The 15,725-nt window shown below is 37.5% G+C and overlaps 1 protein-coding gene across 12 annotated transcripts in view; it reads left to right on the top strand.

The window, feature by feature from the left end:
• Window positions 1-15,725, top strand: part of DCX (doublecortin) — a 326,902-nt gene that overhangs the window by 211,916 nt on the left and 99,261 nt on the right. The window lies entirely within an intron of this gene.

Here is a 15,725-nt window from a genome sequence, read left to right as displayed (position 1 = left end):
CCCCCTCATTTCTTCTTAGATACTCTCACAGTGGTATGCAGCATCCATTCTGGTGAAAAGAGGTTGAAGTGACCCTCATCTTCTATGAAAGGAGTCATAGATGGGGGGAGCACTGAGGTTTCTGGTTCATTCTCTTTGCCTCACCCTAGACCACATTTTTTTTCTCTCTCCCTTTTCCATGTGACATAGCTGTCTTAATTTGGTTCCACTGATGGTTTGTGTGAGAAATGGACTATTTCAGGATCCTAAAATTATCCCAGGAAAGATGCTGCCATCTGTTCCTCTCCAAATCAGGTTCTTCATGTCATTGGTTATGCTGCTAAAGTGCCACCTATATTAATATCTGGGAAAGAATGCAGCCAGGCGTCTCCATCAGACAGATGCACCATTCTCTTGAGCATAGAGAGCTGTAAATATATGACAAAAAAACGTTCCAAGGGAATTGGAACAGTGGCTGGTTCCTTTGGCTCTAAAGAGAATCCTGGTCCCTCGTCAGACTAGACAAGTGCGGAATATTATCAGTCCATACTTTCTACCTCTTAAAATACCTTTGGTGCTTTAACGACTATATAGATTCTAAAAAAAAAAATGGATTCACTATATCAGAATGATGAGTGTTCAAATGCAGCACTGTGCCTCCTCCCATAATTTCTGTGTATACTGTGTGCTATAAGAGTTTAAGTTTCTGGAGTTCCTGTTGTGGCACAGTGGTTAACAAATCTAACTAGGAACCATGAGGTTTCGGGTTCGATCCCTGGTCTCACTCGGTGGGTTAAGGATCCGGCATTGCCGTGAGCTGCGGTGTAGGTCGCAGACACGGCTTGGATCTCACATTGCTGTGGTTCTGGCGTAGGCCGGTGGCTACAGCTCCGATTAGACCCCTAGCCTAGGAACCTCCATAAGCCAGAGGTGCGGCCCTAGAAAAAGGCAAAAAAAAAAAAAAAATAATAATAATAATAAAATTAAAAATAAGATTTTAAGTTTCTGGGAAAATGCAAACTCATATGCATGGTAGTTTGGATAAATGTGTGGCTTCTATCTGTTACCCATCATTTTGTGATTGGAGAGAAACCTGGAGGTATTAGTTGTATGTGAGTTGTGTTTGTTGTACCAAAGCAATGGGGTTATCTGCGATGGAAAATGTTCTAACTCCCGAGCATTCCTCTAAGAATATGTCTTTTCTGAGGACCAAGTATATAATGAACAGAAGCTGTCTGGAAACAGCATTAATCATCAGAAACCTCACCTTAGAGATGTAGGACCAAGGAATTTTACAATCAGTGGATCTTAGAGTTGAGGGTGACCTTAGAAGCCATGACATTTAATGTCTCACATATGGCAAGGATATACTCTACAACCACTTCAGTTTCATAGAACAGCCTAATCTGTTGAATAGCAGTGATCGTTAGAAAGATTTTTCTTACATTGGGCATAATTCTGTTTCCTTGTACCTTCAGCCTCTTGAAGAAATACAGAACAAGTACAAATCAAGGACATAAGCCTGGGATTCAGACCTAGTTTCTAATCTGAATATTGCAACTTACTATGTGACCTTAGGCTAATCATTTAACTATCCTGAGGCTCACAGTTCTCCTCTGTGCAAAGGGGCTAATCACACCTGCCCTACTCATGGTCATGGGATTCTCATGAAAAGCAAATGGAATAATTGATATGAAAACACTCTGTAAATCAAAACACAAAATGTAAATATGTATGCATGCAATTCACTGTTAAATGAGATAAAATATATAAATGTCCAGATAATTTACGTATTTATTAACGCATGTTAGCACTCCTCCCCCTACATTACCTTCATCATTCTTGTCATGAATTTCCAATATTTTGTGGGGATATACCATACCTCGGCATTCTGTGATTGCTCTTAATAAAAAAGGGACATCTCCACCTCTTAGGTAAGCAGGCTCCAGGTCAGTGATGGGTGGGTTTTCACACTACAGCAAGCTTTCCAACTCCTTCAAACATTGGTTCTCATGTCTTTGGGGAACACATTACAAAATGTTAGTGTATGGTATGGTGCATATACAGAAACTCAAGGAGGAATATGCGAGGGAGCAGGACAGTGCCTTGGCAGGCATCAGCACCTCTGTACAAACTGTTTCTTCCCTTTAAAATGTCTCTCTCTCCTTGCTCTGACCCCAGGGAGGGTCATCTTTTAAGGCCTGGTTCAAATATCATGTTATTTCCAAAAACTTCTTTGTCTTCACCGTGCCAGGTTAAAGTAATTTTTTTTTAAATAGGTTTTCTTTTGTTTGTTTGTGGGTTTTTTTTGTTTGTCTTTTTTTGTCTTTTCTAGGGCCGCACCTGCGGCATATGGAGGTTCCCAGGCTAGGGGTTGAATTGGAGCTGTAGCCACTGGCCTACACCACAGCCACAGCAATGCAGGATCCGAGCCATGTCTGCAACCTACACCACAGCTCACAGCAACGCCGAATCCTTAACCCACTAAGAGAGGCCAGGAATGGAACCCACAACCTCATGGTTCCTAGCCGGATTCGTTAACCACTGAGCCACAATGGGAACTCCAGTTAAAGTAATCTTAACCTTTTTTTTTTTTTAATGCTTAGTTCCTAATACATTGTGGATGTTCTATAAATGTTTATTGATTGAGTAGACTGACATAAGGGGATTCTCACATGGCTTAGGTAGATGTTCTGAGATACTTTGAGAAGCCCCCTGCTTTCGATGCCCTTTAGGTCTATCAGAAGAGATAGGGGACCTCCAAAGGCATGAATATTCCATCGGGCAGCTCCTATCTATTACTTATTTGGAAGTCATTGAGGGCAGATTTAAAACAATTTTTTCCCAAGGTATATGCTAAGAACTGTCCTTGTCTCCCCACTTCCAGAAGCTCCTCATAATAGGGTTTTGGGGTCAAATTATATACCTTTCTTAGAGTTTCACATTGCTCACCGGCACATTAAATGTTCTGAGAAGTCCTGCAGAAAGGAAGCTCTTTTAATATATAATTTCTCAATCTTATTTAACCAGAAACACATTATATGGAATACACAAGTACACACACACATACACACACACACCCTCTTGGGAACACACTAGAAAATGCTGTTTGCATGCTGAATGATTAGGACTAACTACTCTAACCTCACTGGTAAGATTGGTATGCATGGAGTAATCCACAAATCAAACATTGTTGTGTGGTTATAGTAAAGACATTAAATAACAAAGGTTATAGTAAAGACATTAAATAACAAAATTTGGGGGTGCAGTAACAAAACCTACCAATTATAAAATAGGTCCTGAGTATACTGAAAGTTGGTGCCAAACTCAACATTTTGGAGCCCAGCCCATTTCCCAATGCTAGTGATGACAGCCCTAATGTTAACACCTGTCAGTCACTTTGATTACTGGTGGGTATTCTTATTGCTTGGGAATATGATCTTCCTCTGTGCATGCTGAAGGCACATGTGTTGCAATATCTTGGACTTGCTTGGATGAGATCCCATGCCTGTCTTTGGCTAAATGTGGCACCATGCAGAAAGGACAAAGTATGGTCAAGGCTATTTGTTATGGAACATTTTAAACATGAAGTCAAGGCCATCACTTGGTTTCAGTCTTGCTCTAACTGGATCCCCAGTAGACCAGATCAAGTTGTTTTCTCCCACTCTGTTTAAATAATGATCAGTTAAAACAGCCAAGTTGATTGTACCAGATTTATTGTTGCTTCTGTTCTCATGTGTACCATTTGATGACTGATTGGCTTATGCTGATTGACAAGCAATCTGTGGACGTGGCTCTCATCTCTTTCTGTTTTTATTTTGTTTGGATGTGCTTCTGGAGCCTTTGATCTTTTTAGGGCTTATGTTTTGCTGGTATAGAAGACCGGTTTCCTCTGAGATATTTGTCGTTCTGTGTAGACAGGGAAGCTAGCCATCACTAGTAGGATGAGGTCCCAATTTATTCCTCACCTCAGTAAGAAACTGCTAATGGGATAAGGAATACTTGGTAGGGCACTGGCTACTCCCATGGGCTGTAATGGAATTGTAGGAGATCAGGGAAAACACAACGAAGGGTTGAATGATGATGCATTTTAGTTCACTCTCAGGTGAGGGTGTTCTTTGGATTCCTTGGCAGCTGAAACAGTTGCAGTGTGTTGAAAAAATTATCCAACTATTAATTTCTGTAATCAAGCCACACATTGACCTTTCTGCTTAAAAGTCATGGATGCATAAAAACTGGAACCCAAAATTCTGGTTCACTTTGTCATAGTGGCTCACTAGGTACATGTTCTAGCCTTAAATTCATTTCTGTAAAGCACAGGGCATGGTGCTTCAATTAGAGGTGCAGAGGTTTAATAATAGACTTTCAGCTTTTTGGCATCTTATACAGGGGTGCAGCTGGTCCTCATATCATCCACTTTTTGGCCATGCCCACGGCATGCGGAAGTTCCCAGGCCAGGGATCAAATCTGTGCCACAGCAGTGACCTGAGCCACAGCAATCACAATGCCAGATCCTTAGCCATTAGGTCACTGGGGAACTCCATTTTCATGCTATGTGTATTGGCATCCCTAGTCTCAGTTTTGTCCACATCCAGGTTCTGTGCAAAGATTCACTATTGCCTCAAGATCTACGCCTAAGGGATAAGTATAGCCTTTACTATTTGTGTTAGCTTTGTTAGGTCAGTTTTCAATTAGATGAATTTATTTTGTATTTCTGTTTGTATCTTCCTAGTACCAACTACTTGAACATGGAACTTTAGGTCTCAGAATAATAGAAAAGAGGTTTAAGCTAATTCCAAGATTGCCCTTAGCCTTAGAAGCTAGAACAGGAATTGTAAGAAATGTTTTGAACCATAAGAGGTTGGAATAGGGAAATAAGAGCACAAAGGGTGTTTGAACTACTACTAAATATTCCAAGAAAGACCTGCCCCTTCCATCTTGCTATGCTACATAACTGGGTGCTACAAGCACAGCGGTAATTACAAGAAACGCAGGAAGACAAGTTGGATTTAACCTTGGAAATATTGAGTGCATTTCCCAAGGTGGATGTCTCTTTATTTTACTTGTGTAGCCATTTTTTCTCCATGCCCACTTCCCACCTCTGCTCCTTCCAGCCACATCTGGTCTTACTTATACTCCTTGGCCTCCAGGTCTCCCAAAGCCAACCTCTCTCTCTCCTCCTAGTGCTATGTCCTGTCAGTCAGTGTTGGCTCAACAGAAAAGGCCACATGGACATAAATTATGCCCCCAAAGGTCATTTATCATTGACCTTCACTTGAGAAAACCAAGTCTGGAAAGGTAATGCTTGTATTATCAAAAGTTCCCCCTCCCCACCCTTCCACAGATTTGATTCCTGGAGACAGGCTTTGAAATGGATTGGCTTGAACATGAAGTTGAAAATAGCAAAGAAAGGAAACCAGGCGGGGCTCTTCAAAAGGAGATAACTTGCAAACCACCATGACATATATAGTATATACTTCAAGATGTCTCACATTGAGGTAGATTTTGTACTTTAAAGGAAGGCTTATGATGGAAGTGGTCAAACATCAAATATACAGTTCTTCTGGAAAGAAAAGACCAAGTGTAATCTGGTAATTGGTTATTTCTTTGATAATTAATCATCTTAGAGTTTTATTGTTGATGAGATGGTCTTGGTTTTGAGCAGTGATAGAGCTGAGGCTTGATCATTTCAATCAAAAGCTTTGGCATAGTATTCCAGTCTCCCACACTGACTAGTCTGTCGATATCCAACATTCAGCATATGGAAAGAACCCTAAACTGAGGTTCAAAGACCTGAGTTCTAGTTTTCACTCCATTCTCCACTAGCTATGTATTATGGGGCCAATCATGTCTCTTCTTTGGGCCTTAGTTTGAGATACATGACCTTTAAAAGGACTTCTAGCTCCACGATAACAGGGTACTTATCTCACAGTGTTGCTTCTGTTTAGATATTTTTTGCCAAGCTGCTGTTCTTCTCAATCCCCCCCACCTCTCTATGCTCCTAGGATCTCCAACCTGATATAGTACTCACCTTGGTGGATACATTGTTTCCTAGGATGGTCCCTAAAGGTAGTTGCATAGTTCTTATATTCAGATTTTTCTTGACACCTATGATAGAATGACCAAAGAATATTTTCGAACTTGCAATTTTGATTTGACATCCTTTTCTTTCCAATTGTGGATGATACGAGGAGCAGAAGATGGAGGAATCACAAAACAAAGCAAGATAAAAGCCAGCCTGCTAATTGTCTCAAGCATTTGACAGTGCCATTTTTAAAGTGTCTTCACCACAGTGATGCTATTTTCAGTCCTGGGAAGGATCATTGCCAATAGGAGAGGTTAGCATCAGAGTGATGTCTTGAGTAAACTGAAGAGGATCATCAAGTGGGGAGAGATCCAGGGATGCAGGCTGTTCCATTAGCAAGCATTGAAATAACTGGTCTCTTGTTATTAGTTCTTTATTTTTATCTTTCCTATTATTGTTATTCCCTCAAAGTGGAGGAAAAAGCATTGTCTCCAATACAGTTTTAAAGATAGCTTTATTGAGCTATAACCCCCTTACCATACAATTCATCCATTTTACGTGTACAATCCAAAGATATTTAGTATTTTCACAGAGTTATGCATCTATCACCATGATCAGTTTTAGAAAATTTTTCATCATCATGGAAAGAAACCCTACACCCTTTGGACATCATGCTCCAATCCTCCAACTCTCCCATCGCTTATCTAAGGCAATCACTTATCTACTTTCTGTCTTGACCAATTTGCCCATTCTGGACTTAATATGATGAAATCATGCCATATGAGATTCATTGTAGCTGGCTTCTTTACTCAGCATGTTTTCAGGGTTCATCATGTTGTAACATACAACTGCTTCATTTCTCTTCATGGCTGAATAATATTACATTGTATGGATATACCACATTTTATTTATTCATCATTTGATGGACATTTGTGTTGTTCCCATCTTTTGGCTATTATGACTAAAGCTGCTATGAATATTCATGTTCAGATTTTTATGTGAACATATATATTCATTTATCTTGGGTACCTAGTAGTAATATTTCTGGATTGTATAGTATGTGCATACTTAAAATTTGAAGAAATCGCCAGATGGTTTTCTAAAGTGGTTGCACCATTTTTACATTCCAAATAGCAATGTTTGAGGATTCTAGTTTCTTCACATCTTGTCAATACTTGTTATTGTTTATCTTTTGATTAGAGTCATCCTGGTGGGTATACAGTGGTATCCCATTGTGGGCTTTCTTTTTTTTTCTGTCTTTTTAGGGCTGCACCTGTGGCATATGGAAGTTCCCAAGCTAAGGGTCAAATTGCAGCTGCAGCTGCTGGGCTACACCATAACCACAGAAACATGGGGTCTGAGCCACATCTGCAACCTACACCACAGCTTATGGCATTGCCAGATCCCCGACCCACTGAGCAAGGCCAGGGACCAAACCCGAAACCTCATGGATACTAGTCAGATTAATTTCCACCGCACTATGATAGGAACTCCCTATTGTGTTTTTTTGTTTTTTTTTTTTTGATGTGCATTTCCCTAGAACTAATGATGTCAAATATATTTTCACATGCTTATTGGGCATTTGTATATCTTCTTTGTTAAAATGTCTATTTAGATTTTTGCCATTTAAAAAACTGAATTGCCTCCTTATTATTGAATGTCCTCCTTATTATTAATGTCTCCTTATTGAATCTTTATATATTTTAGATACAAGTTCTTTATCACTTATGTAATTTGCAAATATTTTCTCCCAGTCTGTAGTATTTGTTTTCATCTTTTTAATGGCTGTCTTAATTTTTCAAGAGCAAAAATTTTTTTCATTGTGGTGAACTCCAGTTTATTAATTTTTGTGTATGGTGTGAGGTAAGGGTCAAGTTTGATTGTTTGTTTCTTTATTTCTGCAAATGTGTATCCAATTTTTCCAGCACCATTTGTTGAAAAGATGACAAGTTTTTTAAAAATTTGAATTTAAGCTGACAGAAATAGCAGTGACCTATATCCTCATATCCAGCTGGTACTCTGGAATCAAAAGTTAACAGCCAAATTCTCTGCAGTTTTTTAGAACTTCCAAGAACTGTGATGTGAACTAACAGCACAGAAATTTCTCCTATATAGATGCTCTGGAATAGTATCTCAATCCAAGTCTACAACAGTGAGATTGGCTAAGCCTTATTAAGTAGAAAAAAACAAGAGGACTTAAGAGAAGTCAAAAGGACCTATCGTTCCATGGAAGTGTCCCCCATGCTCTAGGCTCTTGAAGGTCTCACTCCAGACCCATTCAAACTTGCTTGTTCTGTGTCCTATTCCTTCACGGTGGTGTTAAGCATGATTGGGGCATAGGAGTAGGGGGATGCCAATAATTGCTTGCATTACTTTTTTTTCGTAAAACTTGAGATATAATCCACATACAATATATTTCACCCATTCAAAGTATACAGTTCAATAATTTTTTAGTATATCCATAGGTATACCATAGCCAATTTTTAAACATTTTATCACCTCAAAAAGAGACCTTATACCTTTTATCTGTCACTCCCCTATCCCCCATTTCCCCTTGCCCTAAGCAACCACTATGCTACTCTCTGTATCTGTAGATTTGCCTTTTCTGGACATTCTATGTAAATGAATCATACAATATTTGGTCTTTTGCAACTGGTTTCTTTCACTTTGCATAATGTTTCAAGGCTTATCTATGTTGTGGTATGTATTTGGACTTCATTCCTTTTTATAGATGATAGTATTCCATCATATGCATGTATCACATTTTATTTATCCATTCATTGGTTGTTGAGTGTTTGAATTGTTTTCACCTTTTGGCTATTATTAATAATGAACATATGTATATAGGTTTTTGTGTGAACATGTATTTTTATTTCTCTTGAGTATATACCTAGTACTAGAATTGTTGGGTGCTGGGGTTTCTCCTGTCTCGTAACCACCAAATTCATATTCCTAAAGCATGTACCCAAAAGTATGCTCCAAACAAACAAATTCATACTCTTTTTTCTTTGGAGAGATTTAGCCCAGAGTTCTTACCTAAATGATATGCTAAAAGGAAACATGAAGGTCCTTTTAACAACTTTTCGTAAAGCTAAAGCAAATGAAAAGAATCCATTCCCCTCATCTTTTTATATTAGTTCTACCCTGGCCCTTCTAACTCTCCAGAGTCAAAGATTCTTTCTCAAAAGAAGGAACTTGGGAGTTCCCGTCGTGGTTCAGTGGTTAACGAATCCGACTAGGAACCATGAGGTTGCGGGTTCGATCCCTGCCCTTGCTCAGTGGGTTAAGGATCTGGTGTTGCCATGAGCTGTGGTGTAGGTTGCAGGCGCGGCTCGGATCCCGCGTTGCTGTGGCTCTGGCGTAGGCCGGTGGCTACAGCTCCGATTCAACCCCTAGCCTGGGAACCTCCATATGCCACAGAAGCAGCCCAAGAAAATGGCAAAAAGACAAAATAAATAAATAAATTAAATAAATTAAAAAAATAAAAGGAAGGAACTTCCAGTACAAAGAGTTATAGGCTCCTCCCAAACCACCAGTTTCTTAACTTTAAAAAGGTATATATAAAGGGATTTCCAGAACCCCAGTCCATCTATTTTTCCAAGATTCAGAATACTTTTATTCTTAATACCACAGACTCTACCCTCTCCAGGTCTTATGACGTTAGCTCCTGAGGGAAAAAAAAAAAAAGCTAGGGTGTAGAGATCCACAGAAGGTTTGTATTATTAGCTCAGTGATCTTTATCCATGGCAATTTTGCCCCCCAAGGGGGCATTTGGAAATACCTAGAGACATTGTTGATTGTCACAAATGGGAGTGAGGTACTACTAACAGTAGAGGACTGGGGTGCTGCAAAACATCCTACAATGCACAGAACAACAATAAAAAATTATCAGACCCAAAATGTCAGTAGTGCTGTGGTTGGGAAACTGCCTCACAAGAAAAAGTACAGGATAAATATGGCAGAAGATGAAGCCGAGAAGAAGTCAAGGAATAACCTTGTAAACTACATTAAAGAGTTTGGATGTTATTCTGTAGGGATAGAAGCCACTGAAGGCTTTTAAGCAGAGGAACACATGATCAGATTTGCAATTTGAGTAAGTCACTCCGTTTTGGATATTTTGTGTGACAGTAGAACTTATTACATCAATGTATTTGTTTTAGATAAGATAAAATGCCACAGTAAATACAGTATTTAAAAAAAATACACAAGGCAAGAATGAGTAATTTTATTTATGCTTATAAAAGTATCACAACTGTGATAAGTTCTTTCATTCAGTATGTTTCTTCTAAATATGTTTATATGACAGATTCAAGAAAGTTGTTTTCTTCCCCTAAAGTATTGAATTTTCTTTTTAAAATTCTATTTTATAGTTTAACCGAAACTAGTGTGTCTTTCTAAAATATGTTTCCTGGATGTTGACAATAATTGGAACAAATAAGGTGTCAGCTGTGGTATTATATGAAATATAGTCTTATTTACTTAAGTTTCCTAAAATAGATCTTTAGAAAATAACAGTGTGGAAAATACTCTGTAGTGTACTGTTTTAAAAATTGAAGTGTCATTGATTTACAATGCTGTTTGGCTCAGGTGTACAGCAAAGTGATTCAGTTACACATAATACACATTTATATATATCCTTTTTTCAGATTCTTTTCCATTATAGGTTGTTACAAGATATTCAGTACAGTTCCCTGTGCTATACAGTAGGTCCTTGTTGGTTATCTATTTTATATATAGTAGTATGTATATGTTAATCTCAAACTCCTAATTCATCCCTCCCCTCCTTCCCCTTAGGTAAGCATAAGTTTGTTTTCTACATCTGTGAGTCTATTTCTGTTTGTAAATAAGTTCTTTTGTATCATCTTTTAGATTCTACATATAAATGATATGATATAATATTTGTCTTTCTCTGACTTACTTCACATAGCCTGATAATCTCTAGGTCCATCCATGGTGCTGCAAATGACATTATTTTATTCTTTTTAATGGCTGAGTACTATTTCATTGTATATATAAATCACATCTTCTTTATCCATTTCTCTTCAGTGGACATTTAGTTTGCTTCCATGTCTTGGCTATTGTAATAGTTCTGCTGTGAACATTAGGGTGTATGTATCCTTTTCAATTATAGTTTTCTCCAAATGTATGCCCAGGAGTGGGATTGCTGGATCATATGGAAACTCTATTTTTATTTTTTAAAGGAACCTCCACACTGTTCTCCATAGTGGTTGTAATGATGTGTAGGAGGGTTCCTTTTTCTCCACACCCTCTCTAGCATTTATTATTTGTAAAATTTCTCATTATGGCCATTCTGACTGATGTGAGGTGATACCTCATTGTAGTTTTGATTTGCATTTCTCTAATAATTAGTGATGCTGAGCATCTTTCCATGCTTGTTTGCCATCTGTATGTCTTCTTTGAAGAAAAGTCTATTTAGGTCTTCTGCCCATTTTTTTTATTGTACTGTTCCTTTTTTTTTGATATTGAGCTATATGAGCTGTTAGTATATTTTGGAAATTAATCCCTTGTTGGTTGCATCATTTGCAAAGGTTTTTTTTCCCATTACATAGGTCGTCTTTTCTTTTGTTTATCATTTCCTTTGCTATGCAAAAGCTTCTAAGTTTAATCAGACCACATTTGTTTATTTTTGTTTTTATTTCCATCACTTTAGGAGATAGATACAAAAAAAGTATTGCTGTGATTTACAAAGAGTGTTCTCCCTCTGTTTTCCTCTATGAGTTTTATATCATCTGGTCTTATACCTAGGTCTTTAATCCATTTGAGTTTATTTTTGTATATGGTGTCAGAAAACATTCTAATTTCATTCTACATGTAGCTGTACAGTTTTCCTAGCACTGCTTATTGAAGAGACTGCCTTTTCTCCATTATTATATTCTTGCCTCCTTTGTTGCAGATTAATTGCCCATAAGAGCATGGGCTTATTTCTGGGCTTTCTATCCTGTTCCATTGATCTGTATGTGTGTTTTTGTGCCAGTATCATACTGTTTTGATGACTGTGTCTTTGTAGTATAGTCTCAAGTAAGGGAGCCTGATTTCTCCAGCTCTGTTCTTTTTTCTCAAAATTGCATTGGCTATTTGAGGTCTTTTGTGTTTCCATACAAATTTTTTAAAAGTTATTTCTAGTTCTGTGAAAAATGCCATTAGTAATTTGACAGAGATTGCAATCAATCTGTAGATTGCCTTGAGAAGTATGGTCATTTTAACAGTATTTATTCATCCAATCCAAGAACATGGTATATCTTTCCATCTGTTTGTGTTGTCTTCAACTTCCTTCATCAGCATCTTATACTTTTCAGGATACATGTCTTTTACCTCCTTAGGTAGATTTATTCCTAGGAATTTTATTCTTTTTGATGTGATGGTAAATGGAATTGTTTCCTTAATTTCTCTTCCTGCTATTTCGTTGTTAGTGTATAGAAATGCAACCGATTTCTGTGTATTAATTTGTATCCTGCAACATTACAAAATTCGCCAATGAAGTCTAGTGGATTTCTGGTAGCATCTTTAGGATTTCCTATGTATAGCATCATGTCATCTTCAAACAGTGACAGTTTTACTTTTTCTTTTCCAATTTGGATTCTTTTTATTTCTTTTTCTTCTTTGATTGCTTTGGCTAGGACTTCCAATAATATGTTGAGTCAAAATGGTGAAAGTGGGCATTCCTGATCTTTGAGGAAATGCTTTCAGCTTTACACCATTGAGTATGATGTTAGCTGTGGATTTGTCATATATGGCCTTTATTATGTTGAGGTAGGTTCCCTCTATGCTCACATTCTGGAGAGGTTTTTTTTTTTTTTTTTTTTTTTTTTTTTTATCAAGAATAGATGTTGAGGAGTTCCCGTCATGGCTCAGTGGTTAATGAATCCAACTAGGAACCATGAGGTTGTGGGTTCAATCCCTGGCCTTGCTCAGTTGGGTTGAGGATCCGGCATTGCCGTGAGCTGTGGTGTAGGTTGCAGACGTGGCTTGGATCCTACGTTGCTGTGGCTCTGGTATAGGCCAGCAGTTACAGCTCTGATTCAACCCCTAGCCTGGTAACCTCCATATGCCATGGGAGCAGCCCCAAAAAAGACAAAAAAAAAAAAAAAGAATTGATGTTTAATTTATCAAACACTTTTTCTGCATCTATTGAGGTGATCATGTGGTTTTTATTCTTTAATTTGTTAATGTGGTATAGCACACTGATTTATTTGCAGATATTGAAAAATCCTTGCATCCCCAGGATAAATCCCACTTGGTCATGATGTATAATCCTTTTAATATATGACTGGACTCAATTTGCTAGTATTTTGTTGAGGATTTTTACATCTATGTTCATTAGTGATAGTGGCCTATAATTTTCTGTGATTGTCTGATCTAGGTGTTGAGAGCCTTATAGAATGAGTTTGGAGGTATTCCTTCCTCTGCAAATTTTTATAATAGTTTCAAAAAAACATATGTCAACACTTCTCTAAATATTTGGTAGAATTTGCCTGTGAAGCCATCTGGTCCTGGACATTTGCTTGTTGGGAGGTTTTTTGTTTTTTGTTTTGGCTGTGCCTGCATCATATGGAAGTTCCCAAGCCACTTTAGTAACAACATTAGATCCTTAATTAGATCCTTAACCTGCTGTGCCGCAAGAAAACTCCACTTATTGGGAGTTTTAAAATTACTGATTCAGTTTCAATACTGGTAATTGGTCTGTTCATATTTTGTGTTTCTTCATGGTTCATTCTTGTCCATTTCTTCTGGGTTATCCATTTTATTGGCCAGTAGTTGCTCAGAGTAGTCTCTTATTATCCTTTCTATTTCTGTGGTATCAATTGTAACTTCTCCTTTTATGTTTTTGATTTTATTAATTTAGGCCTTCTCCCTCATTTCCTTGATGAGTCTGGCTAAAAGCTTGTCAATTTTGTTTATCTTTTCAAAGAACCAGCTTTTAGTTTCATTGATCTTTTCAATTTTTTTAGTCTCTATTTCATTTATATCTGCTCTGATCTTTATGTTTTTTTTTCCTTCTACCACCTTTGGCTTTTGTTTGTTCTTTCTCTGGATGCTTTAGGCATAAGATTATGTTGTTTATTTGAGATTTTTCTTATTTCCTGAGGTAAACTTGTATCATTATAAACTTCTCTCTTAGTACTGCTTTTTCTGTGTCCCATAGGTTGTGGATCATCATGTTTTCATTTTCATTTGTCTCTAGGTATTTTTTTAATTTCCTCTTTGATTTCTTCAGTGATTCATTGGTTGTTTGGTAGCATATTGTTTAATCTCCACGGGTTCGTGTTATTTCAAGTCTTTTTTCTTTTAGTTGATTTCTAATCTCATAGTGTTGTTGCTGGAAAAGATACTTGATTTGATTTCGGTTTTCTTACTTTTACTGAGCCTTTCTCTGTGGCCCAGCATGTGATCTATCCTGGAGAATGTTCTATGTGCACTTGAGAAGAATGTGTATTCTGCTGCTTTTGAAAGGAATGCTCTGTAAATATCAATTAAGTTTATTTGCTCTAATGTATCACTTAAGGCCTATGTTTTCTTATTGATTTTCTGTTTGAATGATCTGTCCATTGATATAAGTGGGTTATCAAAGTGTCCCACTATTATTGTGTTATTGTGATTTTCTCCTCTTATGGCTGTTAGCAGTTGCCTTATATATTGAGGTGCTCCTATGTTGGGTGCATATATTTACAATTGTTATATCTTCTTCTTGAGTTGATCCTTCGATCATTATGTACTGTTCTTCTTTGTCTGTTATAACAGTCTTTAAAGTCTATTTTTTCTAGTGCTACTCCAGCTTTCTTTCGATTTCCATTTGCATGGAATATCTTTTCCCATCTTCTCACTTTCAGTCTGTATGTATCTCTAGATCCGAATTGGGTCTCTTGTACACAGCATACATATAGGTCTTTGTATACATTCAGCCAATCTCCAGCTTTTGGTTGGAGCATTTAATCCATTTACATGTAAAGTAATTTTATCAATATGTATGTTCTTATTGCCATATCATTAATTGTTTAGGATTTGTTCCTTAAGGCATTCTTTGCCTTTCTTCTTTTTTTCTCTTCTCATGATTTGGAGCTCTTGTGATTTTTTAGTGTTATGCTTGGATCCCTTTTTCTTTTTTGTGTGTATATCCATTATAGATTTTGTGCATGTATGGTTGTCATGAACTTTTGTATAGTGGTCTATATATACAAGATTGTTTTAGGTTGCTGACCTCTTACTTTCAAGTGCATTTTTTGTTTGTTTGTTTTTTTAGGACTGTGTCCTCAGCATGTGGAAGTTCCCAGGCTAGGGGTCAAATTGGAGCTATAGCTGCCAACCTATGCCACAGCCACAGCAATGCCAGATCCAAGTCATGTCTGTGACCTACACCACAGCTCTCGGCAATGCCAGATCCTTAACCCACTGAGCAGGGCCAGGGATCAAACCCACATCCTCATGGATACTAGTCAGGTTTGTTAATGCTGAGCTACAACAGAAACTCCTCAAGTGCATTTAAATACCCTGCATTTGTACTCTCCTCCCCTCACAATTACTAGTTTCAGTATCATATTTTACATCTAATTGTTTCATGTATCCTTAACTATTTATTGTGAATACAGATAATTTTTACTGCTTTTGTCTTTTAACTACCCTACTAGTTCATGCGTAGATGATTTCCTACCTTCACTGTATGTTTGCCTTTACCAGTGAACTTTTCCATTTTATAATTTTCTTG

Source organism: Sus scrofa, chromosome X (genome assembly GCF_000003025.6).
Source record: "Sus scrofa isolate TJ Tabasco breed Duroc chromosome X, Sscrofa11.1, whole genome shotgun sequence".
NCBI classification, from domain to species: domain Eukaryota; kingdom Metazoa; phylum Chordata; class Mammalia; order Artiodactyla; family Suidae; genus Sus; species Sus scrofa.
This window is presented reverse-complemented; position numbering and strand designations above follow the sequence as displayed.